This window comes from Petaurus breviceps, unplaced genomic scaffold (assembly GCF_028583685.1).
Source record: "Petaurus breviceps papuanus isolate PSGF00001 unplaced genomic scaffold, PetGlider_PUasm1.0 154, whole genome shotgun sequence".
In the NCBI taxonomy this organism is placed as follows: Eukaryota; Metazoa; Chordata; class Mammalia; order Diprotodontia; family Petauridae; genus Petaurus; species Petaurus breviceps.
In genome coordinates, this window is record NW_027185715.1 from 15,712,007 (window position 1) to 15,721,270 (window position 9,264).

At 39.6% G+C, this 9,264-nt stretch overlaps 1 long non-coding RNA gene across 1 annotated transcript in view; it reads left to right on the top strand.

The window, feature by feature from the left end:
• The first annotated feature begins 234 nt into the window (after positions 1-234).
• Positions 235-9,264, top strand: part of LOC138156451 (uncharacterized) — a 40,524-nt gene continuing 31,494 nt past the window's right edge. The window contains exon 1 of the long non-coding RNA XR_011167152.1: positions 235-507. This is a non-coding gene — a long non-coding RNA (uncharacterized lncRNA). The remainder of the gene's footprint in view (positions 508-9,264) is intronic.

Consider the following 9,264-nt stretch of genomic DNA (forward strand, 5'->3'; position numbering starts at 1 on the left):
GGGACTACAAAGACTGTGATAGAATGGAGCCACACAGTGACTGATATGCTTGCTCTTCCCATCACTAAGAGAGGGAGGGTAGAAACAACCATGAGATTGTGCAGGGGAGGCAACAGTGGTAAATGTGAGAAGCAGCTGTGTGGGGCCCCATGTAGGCCAGCCAAGCTTGCCTTCACCTCCTGGCAGCTGGCCATGATGATCTGTGATTAGGAGAAAGCACAGCTGGGGAGGGGAGCATGTGAAGCCAAGTGGGAAAGACAGGATGCTGGCAAGGGCAAGGACACATCCACTGCTCAGATCCCAGAAGTGTGAGAAGAGGGCCCTGGATCCATGAGAAGCAAATAGCTGGTCACCAAGACGGGGACTGTGTGACTGGGTCTTGTAGAAAGGGGTGAAAGGAAAACCAGACCATGGGGACAGAGCCAAAGGAACCAATGGAGAGAAGATCGTGCCCCAAAGGGAGGATAAAGGGAGTGCCTGGGAAGCAGTGACCCAAATCCCATAAAGGTAGGGGCTAATAAAAAGCAATTAACCACACACCCCCCACCCCACCCTAGCCTTTCTCAGCCAGCCAGCATAACAACAGGAGCAGTTCTCCACTGCCATAGAAAGATGAAGAAATTGAGGCCCAATGACATAGCCAAGGTCACACATTTGTAGCAAGTGACAGATCTGAATTTGGACTCTCTGGTTCCAGATTCAGCATTCTTACTGTTATGCTGGTGCTGCCTCCAGAATCTGAGACCAGAGTCTCAATTGAAGATATATAGGTCCTCACATGTCTGATTCTACAGGAGGCTTCCAGCCTGCCTTGTCTCTGCTGACTTTAGAATGAATATACCTTAGTCATCTGGCTTTTAAAGCTGATTGTTGAACAACTGTATCTTTCCCTCTACAAAATCCTAAATTGCCAAATCCTATTGGATAAGAGAAAAATCATTTTAATATTATGACTATCCCAGGACATTCTACCAGTTTGCTCCCCTCCATAGCTGTCTGTCACAGTATCTGAGCCTGTTTAAACCTGCAAGGGTATATAAATATTGTTGATAACTTTATTGATCATTGATACAGAGCCGACATACAGAGTTGTAACTCCCAGTATTTGAATAGAGTAAAAAAAAATTAGCCACTTTCCCTGCAAAAAAAACTTGTCTGTACTTCTTAAGGGATTGAGAAGGAGAGGAAATTGCATCTCTCTGGTGACAGAAGTGGAAAGTGTCTAATCCTGAATCTGGGAGGTCTTCCATTATAGAAACATGGCTCAAACCATGCCATCTGTCACAAATGAATTGGGGGTGGGGATGGGGTGAAGAAGTAGGGCAGATAAAGAGATTGTAAGAGTACACAGATATATGATACATCAGGAAAAAGTAGTCTCTTTCAAAATTCTAGTTCTACGAATACAATTAAGTACCATTAGAATGGTTTGGATGTCGAAGAAAGAGTAGCCATTAACAACTGGGAATCAACTCAAAAGGATGTCTCTGGTGGAGTGCCCAAGGGATCTGTCCTTGGTCTGGTGCTTTTTAATGCTTTTTTCAGAGGCTTGGTTTTTGGTGTAGATAATATATTTGTCAAATTAGATGACACAAAGCTGTGAGAAAGATACCTACTGTGCTGGATGGTGGTCAGAATTTGAAAAAATCTTTGCCGGTCATAACAATGGACTATATCAAATGAAATAAAATATTATTAATAGAGATAAATGTAAACTTGGGTTTTGAACTTGGATTCAAAAAATCAATTTTTCTTATTTGATTTTGACATGAGCAGTACATCTGAAAAAGATGTGGGGAATTTAGTACACTGAAGTATTAATATGTCTTACTTGTGTTATGGCAGCTCAGAAAGCTAATGCAGTCTTGGGCTGCTTTGGGAGAGGACTAGTTTCTGGAATAAGGAAGGGATAGGCCCTAATCAGACCACATCTGGAGGATTGTATTTAGTTTTGGGTGACATTTTAAGATAAGTTGGGGGGAAAGGCAATGAAGGTGGTGAAGAGTCTCAAATTCAAGCCATATGAAAATTGCTTGAAGGAATTAGACATATATAGCCTGAAGAAGAAAAGACATAGGGAGGTTCCATAGTAATAGCTAGCATTTTAATGGCACTTTAAGGTTTGCAAATCACTGAACATGTGTTATCTCTTGGGTACTCACAACAGCCCCATAAGGTCACTGCTATTATTATCCCCATTTTATAGATGAGGGAATTGAGGCTGAGAAAAAGTGAAGTGATTTTCCTAGGTTTTTTCTTCCCAGATTGATTTTGATTTTTGTTTCTGGTTAACAAGAAATATTTATTTTTTGACTAGGTAAAAACAACAACAACAATATCCTTTGCTTCATTTCTTACCTCGACTTAATCACTGAAAGGGCATTGTCTCAGTCAAATTAAGACCTGGGAAAGACCTTAGCTTAAAAAAGTCAAGGTCTCCCAATGCATCCAGGGCCGTCTCCAGTCTTCCTGATCTATATCTTGCCACTGGACCCAGATGAGAGAGTGGAGAAAATGAGGCTAGTGACTTTGCATAAGCCTCCACTTACATCCAACCCACTTTCATGTCATGACTCCACCTTCCTGATTTTATGGTCCTCTTCAAGAATGAAGGACAAGCAACAGATATGTCCCAGGCTCTGTGCCAAGTACTTTACAATTGTTACCTCACTGGACCCTCACAATAACCCGGAGAGGAAAGTGCTATTATTACCCTCATTTGGTAGATGAGGCAAACAGAGGTTAAGTGACTTGTCCAGGTACACACAGTTAGTAAGTATCTGAGGTCAGATTTGAACTGAGGTCTTCCTGACCCCAGGCTCAGTACTCTATCCAGCTGCCTATAAATTATTCTTAAGTATCTAGGCTGCCAACTTCAATGGAGGACAGGATAATTATAAACAGGGGTGTGTTGTTAAATGTTTAACAACTGGCTCTCTGCAGGAAACATGTACCTATGACTCAGTTAAGTTTAATCTGCGTTATTAACATTTTTCTGCTATTTTCTTAAATCTAAAAATCAACAAAACAAGAAATCAAATTTTAATTTGTAGCATTTGCCGATTTCCAAATTATAAATAATACTCACACTGAAAATTTGACAAGCTCCCTGAAGCTGGTACCATACAGTTCTAGCATACCACTGGTTATAGAGGATATCGACCAGCTTTTCTTCATTTCCTCTTAGAAAAGATCAAAAAGACTTAAATGATTAAAAAGAACGTCATAGAGCTAGAGCTAGAAGAAATATCAAAGGCCATCTAGTTCAACACCCATTTTACAGATGAGGAAACTAAGGACCACAGAGAAGTATATTGCTCGATCAAGAGATTTTAATACAGTTGTATGACTAGCTACTTGTAGCCCTGTATCAACAAAGTATTTTAGTTGTGCATTATTTAATGGTATATTTCCTAATGTTATTATTTGTTAATTAATAATTCAAGTGATGATTATGTAATTTTAGGTCATACATATTTCTGAATACATGCCTTCTCCTTCGTACTTTCAACTTGCTTGGTTAGCATTTTGATCAGAGGGCAAAATTGTGAGAAGAGATGAAATTAAGATCTATTTGTTTTTCAGTAACTGCTATCAGCTTCTATGAAGTTTTAGTTAGAGAGAAAATCAAGACAGGGAATATTTATGCTATCCCTTTCCTCCGTTAATGTAGGACTAGAGACACTTGGGTAAAAGGTGCTCTCAGTACACAAATGGTCTGAGTAAACTTTGGGAAATTTCTCATTTCTCTGTTGTTTTTGTTCCATCCAGAAAACCTGGTATCTTTTACCATCGAGTTTTACCATTAAGTTTTCCTTAAAAGTATGCATGTTAAAGAAACAAGAAAGAAGAAAATAAACAAGATGTGCAACAGAGCTCACAGAAAACAATCATATTTTCGGGGGAGCAATCTTTCTCCAGAGTCACCATGGCACATGCATAGATGGGGCTCTCAGCTAGCATTGCATGTCCTTTAGCACATTTAGCAGCTTAGGGCACTTAGATGGCACAGTGGATAGAATGCCAGGTCTGGAGTTAGGAAGATTGATCTTTCTGAGTTCATGTCTGGCCTCAGACACTTACTAGTTGTGTGACTCTGTTTGACTCAGTTTCCTCATCTGTTAAATGAGCTGGAGAAGGAAATGGCAAACCACTCTGGTATCTCTACCAAGAAAATCTCAAACGGGCTCATAAAGAGTCAGAAATGACTGAACAGCAGCATAGTAGCTATGGCAGCTCTCCAGAGCCTAGAAAATGGCACCCATCCACCTTTTAACTGCAAATGTGTATGGCTCCCAGTAGACAGCATCCCTCATTGCTTCCCATAGCTGATTTCACTTGCCCAATTTCTTGACCTTGATCTGCTTGCGATTCTTGCATAGACCAGCAGGTGGTGTCAGGCTCACCTTTTCTAGAGGAAAATTTTGGCCATAAAGCATTCTATGGAAGTTGGATAACAAAGTGCATAAAATGGTCGAATTGGAGTCAGGAAGACATGAGTTCAAATTCTTCTGACACTTATTAGCTGTGTGACCCTGGACGAGTCATTTAACCTCTCTCTCTTGGTTTCCTCATCTGTAAAATGAGAATAATAATGCCTACCTCACAGGATTATTGACCAAATGAAATATCATATAAAATGCTTTGCAAGCCTCAAAGTACAAAAGATAATAACCACAAGTAGTTACTACTGCTATTACTACACTTTCTCCTCCTCCTCCTCTTGTTACTACTACAGAGGACAATATTTCGGTTTCCCTCTCATAGACACCCTTCCTCACTCCTTTGGGCTATGATTCCTACCACTATTATTTATGCACAGGAATTCTTTACATGGGGTCCATAGATTTCAAGGGATCCCTGAACTTGAATGGGAAAAACATCTTTATTTTCACTAACTTCTAACTGAAATTAAGCATTTCCTTCAATTAAAATTATATATATCATATATTATTATTTTTCAATCTGTACTTTCTTTAAAGAACTTAAAACATATGTTAAGAGTGTAACACTTGGGGTGGCCGTGAATAGAGTATCAGCCCTAGAGTCAGGGAAACCTGAGTTTAAATCCAACCTCAGACACTTGACACACATATTAGCTGTGTGACCTTGGGCAAGTCACTTGACCCTAATTGCCTTGCCTTCCCCCTTCCAAAAAAAAAGTGTAACCTTTAATACTTAAAAATTAAAACTAAAAGAACTAGGGGAAAGCAACATAAAAAGAGGAGAAAATAAGGAAGATAGATTGCAATTTGAGCAGTCACAGGAAGCCAGTGACAGGAGATGCCTCCTCCTTACCCACATTGATCTTTTTGTCCACAAGTCAAGTCAATAAGCATGTATCAAACACTTAGAATGCACCTTGCATTGTGCTAAGTGCTGAGAATACTATGAAAGTATCCTTTTTAGTAAAACTGAAAACATTAAATAATATTTTTCTCTAAAATAGGTCAAGGACAAAAAGGCCTTTCTTAGAGAACTTATTTAAAAATGATAACCAAACTTAACTCTTATCTTCATTACATAGTTCCCTTATCTACTTATGAAGCTATTGGCACTAGGATTCACCCAAGGGAGATGGTTTCTAATCCACTTGAAGGGAACCTTATAGAAAGAAAAGATTCTTGATGTCTATCTCATTGATTCCTTGAGTGAGTGAGATGGAGACTTCATTACTCAACTATTCCAGAATGTTAACCCAAACTGTATTTTTATAAATTGCAATCTTTTCTTCTATCAAGATCCCTATAAACATTACCTCAAATTATTTTAGGGTAAGTCATGTTGGAAGACATGGGAGACTATACCAGTTTCAGTATCTCTCTCCAAGTTAGATATGCTTGGATATTAGATACATTAAATAATTATTTCAATTAATTATTAACAATTAGATATCAGTAAAATAAAATAAAGACAGTTTCTGTCAGATTTGAGCCCAAAATGCAGAACACAGTATTCATATTATAAATATTTTTTTTCAGGGCAGCCAGCGAGGTAGCACAGCGAGTAAGAGCACCAGCCCCAGTGTCAGGATGACCTGGGGGATCGAATCAGGGCTCAGACACTTAGCACCCACCCAGAAACACCTGGACATGTAACCTTGAGCAAGTTACTTAACCCCAATTGCTTAGGGGTGGCCAGGTGGCTCAGCAAGTAAGAGCACCAGCTCCAGTGTCAGGATGACCTGGAGATTGAATCCCAGGCTCAGACACTTAGCATCAACTCAGAAACACCTGGCCATGTAACCTTGAGCAAGTTACTTAACCCCAAATGCTTAGGGGCAGCCAGGTGGCTCAGCGAGTAGGAGCACCAGCCCCAGTGTTGGGATGACCTGGGGATCAAATCCGGGCTCAGATACTTAGCACCACACCCAGAAATAACTGGCCGTGTGACCTTGAGCAAGTTACTTAACCCCGATTGCTTTTAAAAAATATTTTTTTTCTTTGACTGTAAAAACAGGCAAAAAATCATCCTTCCTCTGCTTGCTCACAGTCTAGTAGGGAAGGTGACATGCAAGCAATTATATAAATAGAATATAAATTACAGCTTAAATGGCAGGTAGTCTTAAAGGGAAGTCACTAGCAGTAGGGGGAAGTGAGAAGCACCTCTTACAGAAGGTTGGATATGAGTTAAGTCTCAGAGGAAGCCAGGGAAGCCAGGAGGAAGGGATAACGAGGGCATGGGTGATTGGAAGGTTGATGGTGCCTTGACAATAGTAGTAAAATTAGGAAGAGGGAAGTATGTAGGGGAAAAGACAATGATTTGTGTTGTGTATATATTGACTTTGTGGTATCTTTAGAAAATCAAGTTTGAACTGTCCGATAGGAGGCTGGTAATGATAACAACAACTTCATTAGTACTAGAAGAGGTAATGGAACCAGTAAGGAAGTATGTTAGTAACCTGAGCCTTTAGTCCCTTGTATCAATCAAATACCAAGAATGGTTTCAATATCTTTTTTAGAAAAAACAGGCAAACTTGCATGGAGAGGGGGAATTTAGGATATTGTTCCCACCATACCTTCTATGGCATTGGGGAACCTCTGGGAAGAGGATATTGGAGGGTCTTTTTCGAGAAGGGGGTTAGTTAACCCATACTAACCCCCACAACATAAAGCTTATGCTTCTATTACCTACAGGGTTCAATTTTGTTCATTGTAAAAAAAGAGACCTGGAGAAACGAAAGTACCAAAATGTCTTCGATATTGTGCTCCATTAACCCAAACTCTACCTTTTTCTCTAGCTTGAGCACATCTGAGACTGAGGAGAAAATGTCCTCCCCTGCACGTGTCCACAGACAGTGCATTTGATCATTTAGCAGGTCTCTCTCAGAAAGGTCGTTCATTCATCTCCATGGAAACATGGTCATTTCGCTTGTGGACAACAGAAAATGACATTTCTATAGTTCAGCATAGCTCTTTCCTTTTTTTTTTATCTTTCATTTATTCTCTTTCCCCCTTATTTCCCTGGGTTATTTGTTCAAATTAGTGGGAGATACTTCTGGTAAATGGAATTCTTCAATAATTAGCTTTGCTTTCATATGCAAGCTCACATTTGAGGGTTGACATGTGATCACGCTGTAACAAAAGGCTGAATGCAAAGTCCAAAATGGTCACAGGAAATACTGTGTTATGAGAACCTAAAAAATAACCCAAGTTCTTGATGGGTTCTTGGCTCAGCAGTATCACCGTAAAAGTTTTTTTTTTCCCTTTAAATCCTATATGGTGGTTTGGTTTTGTTCCCTCTTTCCCACTGATCAATTATAATCCTTCTTTCCAACCTGACTAATGATTAATGTGAAGATATTTATAGATCCTATATTCGAGTGTATGCTGCCATAGTGGGGGGGAGGGGATAAGAGAGAGGGAGGGGGAGAAAATTTGAAACTCAAGGGACTGTGGAACTGAATGTTGTAAACTTAAAGTAAATAAACAAACCAATTTAATTTTTAAAATTATATTATAATTAATTGTAATTTAAAAAATAAAACCTATAAGATTTCCAAAACATATTTTGCTATATTACTTAAAATTAGAGACTTAGTACCTTCAGACCTTAGGTGTTATCTGGTCCAGCTGCCTCATTTTACAGATGAAGAGATTGAAACCCAGACTGGTTAAGGGACCCTTTCCCCCCTCCACCTTTCAGCTTCTTTTTGAATCTTGTCTTCTTCCATTAGATTCTAAACTCCCTGAGAGCAAGGACTGACTTTTTGGTATTTGTAAACCCAGAACTCAGCACAATGCCTGTCACTTAATAGGTGTTTAATAAATGTTCATTAACTGACTGAATGGTGTATAACATCATACAAGTAGTAAATTACAGAACCAGGATTTGAATATGGTCTAGTTTTTCCTCCTCCTCCTCCTGCTCTTCCTCTTCCTTCTACCATCACCAGTGTTACCTCTACTACTACCACCACCACCATTACCACAACCACCACCACCACTGCTACTACTACTATTAGCACTAGCCCTATAGCTATATTATACACTACTACTATAACTACCACCACTACTAGTACTATTTCTACTACCACTACCATTAATACCACCACAGTTAATACGATCATTACCACCACTATTGCTGCCATTACCACTAACACTACCACTACTACTACTACAACAATGACTACTACTATTACTACTTTTAGCTAACATTTGGAAAGTACATACTATGTGCTAAGTACTTTTTAATTACCTCATTTGATCTAGTAGTCTTACCAATATAATAAACTTCCTTCCTGTGTTTGGTATGATCTTTTACAAATGTCCAAGAAATGAAATAATGATTCCATTGGAAGCAGCAAGGAGAGTAAGTTGGCTTCAAAATCATGGAACCCTGGGTTTAATTTCTTCAGCTGGAAAATACTGGATGTATGACTATGGGTAAGTCACTTATTGACATGGCTAAGTCTCACTGCCCCAGTCAACTCTTGGAGCCAATATTGCAGAACACTTGCCAATTTGCCTTGGGTACAGAGAATCTCTTTTATTGGAATTCCCCACCAATGAAATCTCAAATCCAGTTTAAAAAAATTCTTTAGCACTGTAAGGGTTATGGGATTTAAAGATCTCCCATGCCCCATGGACGTGCTGACATAGCAGAGCAAGAAAAAAAAAAAGCCGAGCTAATGGTCCTGTGGTTGGCAGTTGGCGGCAGTTGCCTTTTTTTTTTTTTTTGAGTTAGAACTCCGGCTGAGCACTGCCAGGGGCCGGAGCTGCTGGGAGCGCTCTTCCAGGACACTGGGTGGTTGCTGTGAGTGGG